Consider the following 16673-nt stretch of genomic DNA (forward strand, 5'->3'; position numbering starts at 1 on the left):
TCACCAAAACTCTGCTCAGAAAGCAGATTATTTAACCTGTTTAAACTAGTGTGCTGTGAGCAGCTCTGCCCCCCAACTGGGAGATGTCCTGGCTTGACGTGGACTGAGTTCCCAGAGACTGTTATAAAAAGTCATGTTTTACTCTGCCTTCCCTCATATATAAATAACTTATCCCTGTGCATCTCCTCCTTATCATAAAGGAATTATGAAGTAGTAGGATAGAGACACCATCCACTTGGGGATTTTTACAAGGCTGAGTAGTTATGATTTTAAGGGTCATACATAGATTTTGAAATGAATTATTCCATGTATTTGCTAACTCTCCTGTCTGATTTATCTGGCTTGTATACACTCGCTTTAGGGCATATACTAGACTAAGCACCACATAAACAGTTGTAAGCAACAAAGGCCTGTTCTGTGTCTTCATACATTAAGATAAATAAACAATGGTGGTAAAAGGGCTAAAAAAAAATAAATAAAAGCATCTGCTGATCCCCATATTGGTCTATTTAAGATACTAGTGTGCTAGTTCTCAGAATTCCCGAAGGTTTCAGAATCGGGTCCCGTGAGCAGGTGTGGGCTGCTTCGAAAAAGGAAAGATCTCAGTATAAAGATGGGTAATTCAGAGACTAGAAGCAGGGAATCACAGGGCTTCATTACCAGGAGACCATAAGGACACATAACTGTCCCTGTTCTTCCTTCACCTTTTCTGTTGGCTGTGGAAACCAGAAGAAATTTCTACTTTTTGATGTAGTTCATCCATATCCTCTTCACACCTGGGTGGAAAACAGGTGAATCTTAACCTACCCTTCATATGTAGCTCCCACCTCCATTTCTACTTCCTCCTTCTACGAAACGGCACCTGAGCGTAGAGCAGCCCTGCTTTAAAATTTATAATTTTATGAAGTTTTCTTAAAAAGAAGCAGAAATATAAAAATTCAAAGCCAAAGTATTTAACTACCTATACATTATCTATTAAGTAGTGAGTTACACTAGGGATATTTGATTTTTTCCTAAGTACAGCTTAATATCTTTTTAAATTATTGTTTGTAAATTCTAAAGCCAAACAATGTCACCTTTCAATCAGTCATTAAAAGAACAGGGGTCCCCTCTGTTTGCGATTTCTTTTTCCAGTCTGGATGAACAAGTATATGTTGATTTTGGACCGTGGCATAGGAGTAGCTTGGGCATCTAGAATTAAAATGGTGTTTGATAAAATTGGGTTCTACTTGAGGCATTAGAATGAGGCTAAGCCTTGGTGGCTTGTTAACGAGGTAGGGAACTGGGGTGTGTAGGCCTCCCAACTCTACCTCCCCTCTTCTTTGTTGCTTCTAGTGTGAATGTTCATAGAAGCTTTTGCCTAAGTAGTTATGACACCATATGATCTAGATTTTTTTCTCTTCATTTATATAGTTTAATTAGTTTCTTTTTAACTTTTTTCTTTCTGCATGCATAAGAGTCACTTTACTTGTAATATGGTACCTGATTAGGAGAACCCATCTGTTCAGTAAGACTACCTTTCTTTAGCCCCAGCTGGCACGATAACTTCCTACATTGAACTTCTGCAGCAGCACTTGGTTATAACTTCATAAAAGCATAATTAAAAATGCTTATCATTTTGCCAGATAGCTACTTGGTGATTTAATCCCTGCCATTTGTTTTATGGAACTACTTGCCTTCACACAGATGCATTCCTCATTCTGGTGCCTGTTCGGAGTTTCATCATTTAGTAATTACAGTAGTCTGTTCACTGCGTAAACTGCCCACTAAACACTCTCCCGTAAACCCACTCACTGATCCACACGGTTGGACTGCAGGGTGTGTCTGTCTTGTTCACTGTTTCTCACACATGCCTAAAATAGTAACCAGGACGGAACACTAAATCGTACTTGTTGGAGAGCACATAATTTTATAGTGTAGGGAATATTTGTCTCCTCCTTTATGAATGAGGAAATCAGTGAACACAAAAGTTAGTAAAATCCGGGGCGCTTGGGTGGCTCAGTGGGTTAAAGCCTCTGCCTTCAGCTCAGGTAATGATCCCAGGGTCCCGGGAACGAGCACCATCTCGGGCTCTTTGCTCCACAGGGAATGTGCTTCCTCCTCTCTCTCTGCCTGCCTCTCTGCCTATTTGTGATCTCTGTCTGTCAAATGGATAAATAAAATCTTAAAATAAATAAATAAATAAAAATAATATAAAATAAAATTTAAAAAGTTAGTAAAATCCAAGTCCACCTAGCTAGTTAAGAGGCAGAGTCAGAATTCAAATCCAGATCTGTCCGCCTCCATGTGATGGAAAGAAATAGCTAAGGTAAAGAAAAGGGCACAATTTGCATCACATTATAGGTGATTAATAAACTTCTTTTGTTCAAACTGGAATATATAGGGCATGACTTTAATAGTCATTTCATTCTTCTGATTGCTGTTCATCTCTGTATCCAGTCACTTGAACAAGTGTCTGAGTTTGAGTTGGAGCTAAAAAGAGATTTGTTGAATGATAGTTGCCTTTTTTTTCCTATAGAATGTGACTAAGTACAGTAGATATGTGTGTGTGCGCATGTGTGTGCACTTTTTAGGTTCATGAAATTTGCACCTCTTGAGTTTAAGTAATCTAACTTTCATGGCATGTCATTTGTTTTCATCCTTGTTTATTGACATATTTGTTTAATGTCTATATAGAAACATGCTGGAAAAGGACTGCTGTGGGTAGTTTCAGGGGCATTATTGGATAAAAGATAAGCTCTGGTGTAATGGCTTTCCACATCCTTCAAAGAATTACAATCCTGCGTTTAGCTTCTAAACAGAGGTGTGTTATAAAAGATTTGCATCAGTAAATCAGCAGAATACTGTCAATTTTTCTGCCTTCCAAAATGTCTTGACTATTCTTACCTTATGTTCTTATTTCTGTTTTTTAAGTGATGAGCTATCTATTATTTTTTGCCAGTTTTAGAACACTGCAGCCATTGACTAGAGATGAAGCTCTTACATGGTAGGAAGGACACAAGTTAACCCAGTTCTGGACTTGAGATCATTTTCTTAAATCAGATTTTAAATTTCATGGATGTCTGTCCTGGCCTCTTGTCTTCCTACTCCATGCTCTCAGCCCCCAGGGACTAGAAATCTCTGGCTAAATGTCAGATGCAAAAGGCACTACCCCTTAGCCTCCTTAGGGCATTTCCTTCTTCCCTCTCCACCAATAAAACTCCAACCACAGTGTCTCAAATCTTGCTCTTTCCAATGAAAATTATAAACCCAGATTACATCTGATTAAAGCAAAGCATTAGCAGCTTGTTACAACTACGTGTTTGCCAAAGCATGGTTTTCAAAATAATTTTTAAACTGAACCACAATGACCTAAACATTTTTAAGATAGGACTTTATTTTAATATGTGTTGAGAAAAAAAAATAACCAGCACATTAAGCTTACTAATTTTTAGGTTAATATTATCTCGGCAAAGGCTATTTTTTTTTTTTTTTAAGAAAAAGTACAAGTTAAAGAAAACATTTTAAATAAGTGGTCTATGACTATGGCCAAAAATGGAGATGTATGATTAAAGGTTGATAAACAATGCCATATTGTATCTTGTCTAATCACTTTTCAGATGACAGTCATCATTCATCAAGAACCTAGGCAGTCTGGTATTCTTGCTAGTTCTTGTACATACTTCAGCCACCATCTTCACATTTTCCAGAGAATAAATAGGCCTTATTATTACCATTTCATAAATACAGATGCTGCATCCTTAATTAAGCTTTTGGGCACAGTGACATGAGATAAGAAGCAGAACTGAGTCTTCATCTCCGGTGCTCCAACTATAAATCATGCTGTCTTCATAGAATTAAAGAAATACGAATGTCTTCAGTGACCTCAGTTTCAAACACGGGCCATTATTGTGCCTTAGTTTTTCCTAGTCTCTGAAAAGGAAATATTAGTAGGGGAAAAGGAAATGTTGTAAACCTTCCCTGATGTCCATTTTTAAAATAAATTCAAATGACTGCCCTGTTAACTTAATTATGGGGTATCCAACATGCTTAGAGGCTTTGCTTTAAGAGATTCAACTTTGTTTCTGACAAGGCCAGCTAAGGGAGATTAGCGGACAAAGGCACCTGACCCAGTTCTTTGCCTGGTGTCCAGAGAGCTCTAAGTGGGCCCACACATGAGCCCAGGGCATCTGTGAACTCTCTGAAATTATTATATGCATGGTTGTACAAATATGTAAGTATGTGTATTTTTCTTGGGATACTACCTATTACCAAAGAAGGATTAAAAAACCATTGGTTTTATCTTGACCTGTCCTTCTAGAGCTTAAGAGACTAACCTACCAACACTGGAGAAGCCTGTACAAATACAAATAGCCAGGACCATAATTTTAAATGAAACTCATGGGGACCATAGAATTCGTCTTTCTCTCTCTTTCAATATCCAGCAAGAGTAGCTCTGGAGCTAGAAAGAACTAAGCTCATGGCAAAATAGGCATTAATATTCTATGATATATTTTCAATGCCAACTTTCCAAAGTTTCCAACATGACCTGATTTATTTTTGCTCAGTAGATTATTTGTAGCCAATGTGAAAAGGTCATCTGCTGTATGATGTTAGCAAAATCAGTTGTCTGATAATCTGTTTTCTGCTTGCTTGGTCTCAAGAGATTCTTGTCTTATTGATAGAGCTTTTAAGGAGAAGGAAAGAGGAACAGTGGACTGCTGGGTCATGAGAAATAATTTTCTGCAAATGTAAGGAACACAAGTCTCATCTCTTCTGCAGAAGCCAATACTCTTCTCATCAGATCAAACCCACCTTGGTGTGAAGGTTATGGGAGATTTTATCCAACGCCTTTTTAGTGAATGTAATTCAGTTAAACACTGAATAATAGAATAGTTTGCTTTGGAGCATTATATGAGTTTTCCTAATTTCCACGTATGGTCAAGGACACCAATGATGATACTAACCATTTATGCAGTGCCAAAAAAATCTGATACCCTGATCAGTAGTTCTGCCATTTCAAGTTAAATATTCAAGTGAAACAGGAGCCTTTGACCAGGATAAGGTTCTGGGCCACTACCGAGGTTCAGAGATATTTTTTACCCTATTCTATATTTTCACTTGACATTTTTATTTCGCATTTCAAAACTGCAAGTAAATTCAACCTGCCCTGTTAAAATGGGGCTTTTCTGTATTGAGCTTCCCATTCCTTTTAGGCATCGGTTAAACCTTTCATCTATTATGAATCCAGAGCCAAAAGGAGAGAATATCTTAATATTTTAGGTACATTTACTCTGACGTGTCCTAAAAATATCTTAGAAAAACTAGGCTGATTGGTTTATTCACCTGTGTACCCCTGGCAACCATATACAGGAAAGTGCTAATACAAAAGCCTACATTTGCGATCTGCAAATGTCCTTGAGGGTAGAAGTGACCTATGTGCTCAGGTATGCAGCTTACCTCGCTATTTCTGATTTCTACTCTGTTCTGAATTGACCTAGCAACTCCTCACTATCTTGTGAATTCTTTAATAATTTTTAAGGCTCTGCTTCGCATAATGTTTGTTTGTTTTCGTAGGAAGGACTAATTCCAATAACTAGAAGTAGTTCAGCATTTTAAAAAAATATTTCTGCTGGGTTTGTGAGATTACCAATCTTTTAAATCACTTTCCTAAACACGTGTTGGAAATCATCAAGTTGCCTTTCATTATGAACACCCTTTTTTTGTTTTGTTTTAAGAGCTCTGGGGCTCCTGGCTGGCTCAGTCAGAAGAGTATGACACTCTTGATCTTGGGGTTGTGAGTTCAAGCACCATATTGGGTGTAGAGATTACTAAAAAAAATTATAGTAATTTTTTAAAAAATTTAAAATAAAGAGCTGTGTAAGGGAGAATATAGAATTCACAATAGCAAGAAATGTATTGATGTTACTGATTTTTTTCAAACTCTCTACAAAGTTAATTTCCTCAAACGCTTTTATTATAAAATGGTATTTGATTTTATTTTGCATTTAAAATTTGATCTTTTAGTCTAAAAATCTTCACTCTCACACTTACAGTAAATTCTTAAGTGGTTTTGCATTTGCTTTTTTAATTTCCAAATGATCACTGCCAGAAGTACAGAATAACTTCAGGCTGGATTAAAACAGAGTTTATGTGTTAAGTTGTTGTAGGTGGCTGACGGGAGACTTGACAGTGCTCGCATCTCTTCAACATATGAGCTCTGAGGTCATCATCTGTTCCTAATGATGCCCTTGAGACCTGTTATATAACAAAAATTCAACCAACTACATTCTGAAGTTCTTAATTGGCTTTATTAACCTGTTTATGAATCAGGTAGCATCCCCTCTAACAAGTAGAGGACAGCTTCAGAGGACTACAGAAAGGAAAGGTTTTTAAAGGTAGAGAAAGAACAGAACAGATCACCTTCCTAAGGGGAATGAAAGCTGTCTATTAGTAAATTACCTAGCACTGACCAGGAAGTTCCCATGTTGACTAGTAAAGGGTTAATTCTTGGGGAGGAGGATGTGTATGCAATGTTGGGTTAAACAGCAGTTAAGTTAGGTAATAAGTCTTTGTTTACTGACTTGGGACCTTAACCTAAGTGATGACATCTTGGGCCTGTGGTTTTCTTTTTAACAGAGCTCATGGAATTCCTTCTGAACGATTCCTTCTGAACGATCAAATACATTCAGCTTAATAGCTCTGATAAGCTTATTTTACCATATTTCATTTAAAAAAATGATAATGTAGACACAAGTATAGTTAACTGAAGGGGGTGTGCGGTTTAGCGACCATGATTAAAATTGAAGTTTTATTGTTTAAATGTCTTTGATTATAATAACTATAGTGTGTGTCATTTTAAGTGTCATAGAGTGTTTCATGCATTTAATTCTTGAAATAGGCATGCAAGATTGTCATTGTTCCCATTAGACAGGTGAGGAAACTGAGGGTCAAGTTATAAGTAAGATTTTAACTGCTAAACAAATACATAATCCCAAGCTGTTAATTACAAGGGTCAACAGCAATGCTGATCTTTTGAATTATTATCACTAGGAATATTTCAGGCGTATTGAAAACTGTATTATTAGACCATATTTAGCTATAACAAGCTATATTGAACACTGAGCTTTGCTGGATCTGAATTATTTGCTGGAACTATTTCCCAGTAATTATTACAGACAAAATTGAAGACTTCCATGTAATACTTCCTGATCCTTTTCCTCAATTTGCCTCAGTGTAACCATTCTTATGATTTTGGTGATTAGCTTTCTTGTGAATATTTTTGTACTTTTATCACCTATGTTACCTATCAATCTATCTATCCTGGGACAATAATGAGTATTGCTTTTCAGGTTTTTAAACTCTGAAGAAATATATAATGTATTTCATACTGCTTTTTTGAAAATTCAAGAGCTCCTCTTTAAGAGCTATTTGAGCAGATACATCATATTTCATCCTGTGCCTACACAAAGAATGGCATTAATGTATCACCACAGTTTGTTTATTCAATCCTGGTTGATGAGAAGTTTTATGTTTCTAATCTTCTGTTCCAGATAATGCAATAATGTTTCTTCTTTTGTTAAATGCCTATTAATAGCATCACTGGTTTTCTGTTGGATTTTTTGTCTTTCACTGATTTAAAGAAGTTATTTATATATCCTAGAGACTATTCCTTTATTGGTTGTAGTCATGAAAAATATCTTCTAATGAAAGCTTGCCTTATCACATTCTTTATGATCTTTTAATGTACAAAGGTTTTATTTGAAGGTAGGCTTACTAATCGTAGCTTTATCTTATATACGGACCTAGAGGCTTTTTTTAATGCAAAAAACAAACACATAAAACTACTTGTCTACTAAAATCATCAAAATAGTCTATAGTTTATTGTAAAAGTTTTAAAATTTTGCTTTTCACATTTGTCTGAAATAGTTAAAACTTTTATTTTATTTTATTTTTATTTTTAGGTATGTGGTATTGTTCCAAGAAAAAAGATTTTTTTTAGTGTCACTAAATGACTCATCTACCTATCCAGGAAAAGTACATGTATTTGTAATTCCATCTCAGTTCTCTGTATGTAGGTCTTTTTCTAGGATCTGTATTTTGTTTCTTAGATTGTCTCTTCCAGCATGAATACCCTGCTGCCTTAATTACTATAGAATTGTAACAAATATTAGCATTTTAAAAGACATGCCCACTTACCTAGTTCTTTTTCAAGATTTTCCTATCAAATACACTTTGATCTTCCATATAATATAAAGATTATTAGCTCATTAAGTGCATACATGTATACAAAACCATACTTAGACTTTCAGTTAGAGACCAACTTTATAGTGAATGTGAGATAGTGAGCATTTTCACAATACCGGTCTTGCTGTGATGAACAAACACTTTAACATGTAGTATAGGCAAGTTTATGTATCTTTTTTTTTTCTTTTGAGTCCTGTCTAAGAAATATTCACCTACTGTGAGTTCTTATGTCAGCTTTTAGAAGATATATATATATTCGTGCATTTTAAAATCAATAATCCATCTGTAATTGATTTTTAGAGCTTTATTGAGATAAAATTCACATACCCATACATTCATTGCCCATTTAAAGTGTACAATTCAATGATTTTAGTATACTTACGGGTTTGTGCAACCATCACTGTAATATCCATTTTAAAATATTTTTTAAAGAAAACCTGTACCCCCCAAAAGACCCTGTACCCATTAGCAGTTACTTTCCATTCCACTCACTCCTCCAACGCTAGGAAATGATTAACATATATTCTGTATTTATTTGTCTACTACAGAATTTCATATAAGTGGAATCATTTAATAATGGTCTTTTGTGACTAGCTTCCTCTACTTTGTAGATTATCAAGGTTCATCTGTGTTATAACATGTGTCAGTATTTAATTCATTTTTAATACCAAATAATATTCCATTATATGGATATTACATATTATCACATTTTATTTACATGTTTGTCATGTTTACAGGCATTGCATTGCTTATTCTGTTTTACTATTATGAATAAGGTTGCTATGAATACACACACACACACACACACACACAAGTTTTTGTGTGGATTTATTCTCCTGGGTATATACCTGGGAGTAAAACTGATGATTTGGTAACTCTATGTTTAACATTGTAAGTAATTGCTGAACTGTTTTCCAAAGCTTATTCACTATTTTACATCCCCACCAGTGATGGACAAGGGTTCCCATTTCTGATTTAATGTTCGGCATTTTGATTATAACCATCATAATAGGTGAGAAGTGATGTTTCGCTGTGGTTTTGATTTGCATTTCCCTAATATTTTCATTTAGGGAATAGGACTGTTGGCCATTTGTATATCTTCTTTGGAGAAATCTGTATTCAGATCCTTTATCCATTTTTAGCTGGGTTATTTAGGTTTCTATTGCTTTTTATATATTGTGAATGTAAGTCCCTTATCAGACATATTTTAAGAATATTATTCCCATTCTGTGGTTTGCATTTTCACTTTCTTTGTTTTTTAAGATTTATTTATTTATTTGAGAGAGAAAGAAAGCAAGAGAGAGAGAGAGAGAGAGAGAATGAGCACACAAGCAGGGGAGGGGCACGTGGTGAGAGAGAGAAGGAGAAAAGCAGAACCCTGCTAAGCATGGAACACCACACGGGGTTCCATCTCATGATCCAGAGATCAAGACCTGAGACCAAATCAAGAGTGAGCTGCTCAACTGACTGAGCCACCCAGGCATCAACCCCCCCAACCTTTTTAATTTCTTAATGGCATATTTTTTGGAGCACAAAGTATTTAATTTTTATATACTCCTATTTATGCTGGTGTTGTACTTAAGAAATTATTACTTAAGGTGTTGTACCTAACTCAAGGCCCCACATATTTATTCATATAGTTTAGACTAATAATTGTATACTTTTCTTCATTACATTAAGGTCTATGGTCAATTTTGAGTTAATTTTTGTATATGGTTTAAGACAGGGATCCCACCTCTTTTGCAAATGGATATACATTTGCCCTAAGCACCATTTGTTGAAAAGAACATTTTTCCCATTGACTTGCCTTGGTACTGTTGAAGGTCAGTTGATCATAACTTTATGGGTTTATTTCTGAACTAAAATTGATGTTTGAATATAGTATAAAGTATGAATAACTTTTTTACACCAATATCTAATTTATCTGAATCAGCATTATTTACCAAAGCAACTATATCTTCACTTCCTTTCCTAGCTTTACTGAATTTTCTTTAGCTTATTAATTATCTAGAAGTTTTATTTTACAATTTATCAATGTTTTTTTCCATTATTTTTGTTATTCTTTTTAAAATTGATTTCTACATCTTCCTCCAGAGAAGCCACACTATTAACTTATCAGCATGTGTTACGGTTTTCTACATATTTTTTTTTTCTACTTGGAAACTAAAGTTATACATATGTTCCTGCTGATTCCTCTAGAATTTGAATAGATGCATATTTTATTTTATCTATCATTTCTAGATATTATATGACATCAGGGTTTTGAAATTATGTTGTTTGCCATAATACTGGAATCACAACCCTGATTTTCTATTTTTATGCCCTACTTCTGAAACGTGGAGCTAGATTTTTACTGGGAGTACTTTACATCTCTGCGTTTTCCCCTTTATGCTTTATTTCGTGGTCAAAAAGAGTGCCACGTCCCAAAGTATGAGCTTTGTATTCCAGTCAACTTAGGAAATTTGATAACATTGAGGTAGATCAGACTGCTTTTCATTTTGGAATAAGAGAACCCCTGTCTCCCTGTCTCCTATTTTCTCCTTCATGATATCAAAGTTACTTACTTAGTTGAAGTCAAACAAATCTCAATTGTCATTTATAATTTTTTTTCTGAAAAGACCTTTGAAATACTTTAAGCAATGAATTCAACTGCCCAATATTTATGTATCATTTTGTACAGAAAAAAAAAATCCCTACCTAGAGTTAGTTGAAAAACCCTTAGAGGATTTAGAAAATAACTTCCTGGAGAAAAATTTGGGGAAAAGAAGAAGTGTCATGGAATGTCAGAGCTACAAAGGGCCTTTATTTGTCATAGCACCCATGCTTTGATTCTTGGTATGGACTGAGATTGTCTACAGCCATGAAAGTAGGGAATAGAACTATGAGTAAACCCAGATTCTTTTATTTCCTTCCATTTTCTTTTTTTATATCCTCTGTTATGGCTGTTTCCAAACTGATAGGTTATCCCCTAGTTATCCTATGGGGAAGTTTGGTAAGTGAGACTGTAGCCTTCTTTCCCTAGTACAGTATTTCATGATTTCTTTTTAAAGTCAACTTTTAAACTTTTAAATAAGTCCTTTTTAAAAAGATTTTTATTTATTTATTTGACAGAGAAAGACACAATGAGAGAGGGAACACAAGCAGGAGGAGTGGGAGTGGGAAAAGCAGGCTTCCCGGAGAGCAGGGAGCCCCATGTGGGGCTTTATCCCAGGATCCTGGGATCATGACCTGAACTGAAGGCAGACGCTTAACAGCTGAGCCACCCAGGCGCCCCTTAAATAAGTTCTTTAATTTTGGCCTAATTTATAAATCTTACTTCGATGGCCAGACTCTAGGATGGTCTAAACGATCTCTTCCTCCAGGGATTCATACTCTTGCATCATCCTCTTCCCTATGACTTGCTTCCAAACACCAGAGTAAAGCAAAGGAGATGAGATACCACTTCTCTGACCCTGTTACATTGTACAAAACCATCTTGCTGTCAGATTCACTCTGGAGACTCTTCTTTTTGATCTAAGTCTTAGCCCTATTGGGAAAGCCCACATGTCAAGAACTGTAGGAAGCTTCTGGGAGCGGCGGTGGCCTCCAGCTAACAGCCAGCAGGAAGTCAGACGCTCATTCCTTTGCCACAAGGAAATGACTTCGGCCAAGAATCTGAGTTATGTTGGAAGTGGATTCTCCCTAGTCAGGCCTTAAGATAAGAGTAAAGCTCCACACTGACTCCTTCCTTGGTTGCAGCTTTGTGTCCTCCAAGCAAAAGACTCAGCTAAGCTACGCCTGAACTCCTGACTTACAGAAATGGAAGTGATGTATCTGCATCGTTTTAAGCTCCTAAATTTGTGGAACGCTTCTTATGCAACAATAGATAACTAATACCATAAAATATGCTAATCTGATACATTAAAATGCAACCTCATCAGTGAATGGTTGGAGTACCATTAATGAAGCAAACCGACAATTATCTAACTCAGACCCACCAGCAGGAGCTTGCTAGCAGGCCAGGCAAATGTAACCGGAAGATGCTCTGTCTGCCTGACAGAAACAGATTTGAAGTTTTTGTTTTGTTTTGTTTTGTTTTTAAAGATTTTATTTATTTATTTGAGAGAGAAACAGTGAGAGAGAGCATGAGCGGGCAGTCGTCCAACCAACTGAGCCACCCAGGCATCCCAGATTTGAAGTTTTGAGTAAATGATTTTTGCCCAACTTGTAAACATTAATTGAATTAATTCAATAAAAATTAAGTCAACAAGATGCTCTATGGGCACAATACCAAGTATTTAGTCTAACAAAAATTACAATGACCTAATCTCATTAAGCACTTTACTTTAATAAGCTATCTTTCTAAAACCTCCCCCTCCTTTTTTTTGTGCACAGCGGGCTTCCTCTTTAGAATTTCCTCTCTCTCCTCTATATCCCTACTTAATAACATCACATAATAATAAGAGTAATAAGAAGAAGCATGTCTGTAATATTTTACATTTTTTTTTACTTCTGTCATTTATGCATTATGTCATTAAGCATGTATTTAGAGTGTCCTATGTATACATTCAATGATAGGATTTTAAGATTGATTGATTGATTGATTGATTGATTTGACAGACAGAGATCACAAGTAGGCAGAGGAGATAGGTAGAGAGATAGGAGGAAGCAGGCTCCCCGTCGAGCAGAGAGCCTGATGTGGGGCTCGATCCCAGGATCCTGGGACCATGACCTGAGCCGAAGGCAGAGGCTTTAACCCACTGAGCTCAATGATAGGATTTTTAAAAAGATATTAATTCCTGTATACCCAGGAAGCATAAGCAGTGAGAGAAAAGAGGCTCTGCCCTGCTTCTCCAAAACCTCATCCCTTAATCTGGGAGCTGCTCAGAATGACACAGCTTGCACACCCACTTGGTGTCAAGTAAAAGGAAGATGAATTGCTATGGAAATCCCAGATGGGATAAACTTGCTCTTTGGCTAACATAAGACCTTTCCGTCTATTTCAAAGTCTGCCTCAATTTCAGCATCTATGAAATGAGGAGGGGGGGGGAGCACTTATCTCTCAGTTTTTATGAGCATGAAATGTGTGAATATATGCAAAGTGTGTAGAAGAGTGCTTGGTTTCTGCTTATCTTATGTTAGTATTTATTATTTCTTTAGATATGACTTTGTTAGTCATTGTTTTCTTAAATAGTTTTCTCTACCAGATGTAATAGGAGCTAGAATACAATCTACCATCTGATAAAAGTATCAGAGTTTCAGATTTCTAAAGACGATGGGGATGAGAATTAGGGTTGACTTTCTGTTAAGGAAGCTATCAGCCTGGCCAGGGTCTTCTCCACAGTGAAAGCCACGCCTGTATAGCACTGAAGTGTGATTTTTTGGGATTCCTAAGACTTATGATTAAAGATGATTTGCATAGGAAAATTTGCATAGTAATTACATTTCTGAAACATTTTTAGTTAAGCTAGGTGTGTTAAAAGATATATATGTATTAATATGCTTTGTGTCCCTAAGGACACTTAGAAAATTAAAACATTCTTCTCCCGTAAGTACCATTTTAAAATAAAAAATTTCTATGACAGAAAACCCAGAAATTTTACTAATTCAGCAACACTTAGTAAATTTCTACTCTTGTGCAGGATTTCTCTTGAACTACAGTGCATGTGTATTTTCTGTTAGTTTATTTGAACAGGGGTTGCTTTTATTGTTGTAAATATGTGAACTTTTTGACAAAACCATTTCTCATTTGTCTGAAATGAAAAAAATATTAAAACCTTTCCCCCCCCCCATAATTGGTAAGGTTAACAATAAGAGCTATTGTAAGGAATGGTTTTAACTTCAAAATAAATTATAGTTACATACTAAGGATGTTTGGATTTTTCTCTGATTAAGGAGCATAAATCTAGAACTTCTGAGTAAAACATGGCATCAGACTATCAACATCAATATAGTTGATATCTCATTAATGATTGCCAAAAAACGATACAGAAACACAAAAACAAACACCACTGCTAAAGTAATGAATAAGATTTTCATTATTTGAAGTTTTGGAAAAGATTAAGAAACACAAGCATGAAACACAGAAACTTGGCCTTAAGAACTGAAACCAAATCACAGTGGAGAGTTGGGCAGCCTGGCCCATCATTGGTCTGAAATGTTGGACTGCAAGGGCCACACAGTGAAGGAAACTAAGCATCCACTGCCCGTAAAAACACCAATTTTCTGAGCCAGTCATGCCTTGTCCACATGTGCCTCTCTCTCTTTCTCTCTAAATCCAAACAGAAACAGAAATACCCAAGAAGAGGGCATGACAATAACTGATTGCATTCTGAATAGCAAAATTTGGATAAAAGGACTATTGCAGGTAGGAGTCGATATTGGCAGCACTTGAAACTTATGCATACTACAGGTTTTCATGCCACATAGTATGGCAAAACAAGTCCATTTTTTTAAAAAGATTTTATTTATTTATTTGACAGAGAAAAATCACAAGTAGATGGAGAGGCAGGCAGAGAGAGAGAGGGAAGCGGGCTCCCTGCTGAGCAGAGAGCCCGATGCGGGACTCGATCCCAGGACCCTGAGATCGTGACCCGAGCTGAAGGCAGCGGCCCAACGCACTGAGCCACCCAGGCGCCCCAAAACAAGTACATTTTTAAGCAAAAGTAACTTAATAGAGACCACTAACTTACTAAGTTACTTAGTAACTTACTAAGACCAGGACTCAATAATCAAGAAGATGCCATCTGTACAAAGCCACCCATGTTCCATAAAATCTTAAAAGACATCAGAAATTGCATTAGACTCTGTACTCATGGACTCCATTCTGAGTTGTGTGGCATACTGAGGGGTTGAAAGCAAATTTTTCTTGTGAATCAATGATTTTTCTCCTAGGTACATACTGATAGAAATGTATGCACATGTGTATTGCAAGATACACACATGAATGTTTATTATAGCTTTATTTTTAATAGCTGATACTGGAAACAGCCTGAATAGCAGTTGTTAAGAGAAAGCATAAATAAGGTTTTTTTTGTATTTATACAATGAAAAAAGACGAACTACAGATATAAGAAAATACAAGAAAATTAGAGATGTATTGCACACCCATAATGTAACAGGAAAGAAGCCAGACAAAAAAGTATATTCATTTTATATTTGCATTTACACAAAGTTTGCAAAGTGACAGAACTACAATATAGTGTTTAAGGATATGTACCTTGATAATAAAACTAAGGAAAGGCAAAAATTAGTTTCATAAACAATAAGATTATGACTACCTTCTAGGGAGGGGCATGAAGAAGGAGGACATCACAACTAAGAAAGATGATGTAAGGGGGCTTCTGAAGGAGATGGAGGGTTCTGTTTCTTGACTTAGGTAGTAATTATACAGGTATTTGTCTTATAATAATTCACTGTTATGCATTTGTTTATTGCACTTTTTGTTTTATAAATGCTGTTTCACAAATATATGCAAAGGATACCTGCTTTCCTTTGCTCTGATTCCATATCCACACCAACATCCTTTGGATTACTTATCTATGTTTCCATCTGTTTTTGTCCTGAAGAAGATAATTTTCCAAAAAATTAGAAGGAATCATTTGAATAATCAGAAAACAAGACAGATCCCCAAACAAATTAATACATTGCATACATATTTTACCTTAATTTTTGTGATAATAGCTGACTTTTTTTTAATCTCAAAAGGTCAGACAACATTGAGAGTAGCCTGTGTATATTACCTCATTTAGTCATAACAATAATCGTACAATGTTGATAATACTGTTATCTTCCCTGAAAAGCTGTGTGAATTGAAGCTGAGAAGTGAGATTAAGTTACCTAAGAACACAATTAATTAAAACCCTAGTCTGTCTGATACAGATACCAGTACCGTAACCAGCATATCATACTGAATTATACTAACTCAAAAGTATGGTAACCATGTACTCGGTCAGCAATCACTTGCAGATTAATGACCTGACCTAATTTCATATCTGCCTGGCAGAGGACCATGATAAATTCACCCAAGACAACATGACCCTTACTGGCTCCTGGCACATGTTAATCAGTCTTCCTCTCATACACCCTGACGTTCTTCAACTCCATAGCTCAGGCCTCTACTCCTGCACATGTTAGAGAGCATTGTAACTAAACATCTACATGTCTGTCATTCCAGACGTATGCTAAATTTCCTGAAAGTCTTCTTTGTCCTCTTACATTTATCCCCCAAGTTTAACACGGTACCTAGCATATATTAGGTGTTCAATAAGTTCTTGTTAGCTTGAAAAGAACATATACTGAAAAAAATATGCAGCTCACAAACAGGCAGTTACTACCATAATTTTATTTGAAAAATACCCTAAGGTGCCTTTTCATGCAAATAGGCAGACTTCTGTTGCTACTTGAAAATGTGCGAAAATCTTTGCAAAGGATTCTTTCTCAGCATGAGCCGTAACGTGCATATTGTC

The 16673-nt window shown here is 35.9% G+C and overlaps 1 protein-coding gene across 6 annotated transcripts in view; it reads left to right on the forward strand.

Annotated features, from left to right (window-relative positions):
• The window catches only part of ANO3 (anoctamin 3), a 420117-nt gene that overhangs the window by 271016 nt on the left and 132428 nt on the right, over positions 1 to 16673 (forward strand). The window contains exon 1 of one of the 6 annotated variants that reach the window (XM_044258978.1): positions 14517 to 14572. The exons of the other annotated variants lie outside the window; for them this stretch is intronic. The gene's annotated coding sequence lies outside the window, so the exon portion shown is untranslated. Of the gene's footprint in view, positions 1 to 14516; positions 14573 to 16673 lie in introns of those variants that run through there. 6 annotated transcript variants of the gene reach the window in all.

The sequence above is a fragment of the Neovison vison genome, chromosome 7, assembly GCF_020171115.1.
Source record: "Neovison vison isolate M4711 chromosome 7, ASM_NN_V1, whole genome shotgun sequence".
NCBI lineage: Eukaryota > Metazoa > Chordata > Mammalia > Carnivora > Mustelidae > Neogale > Neogale vison.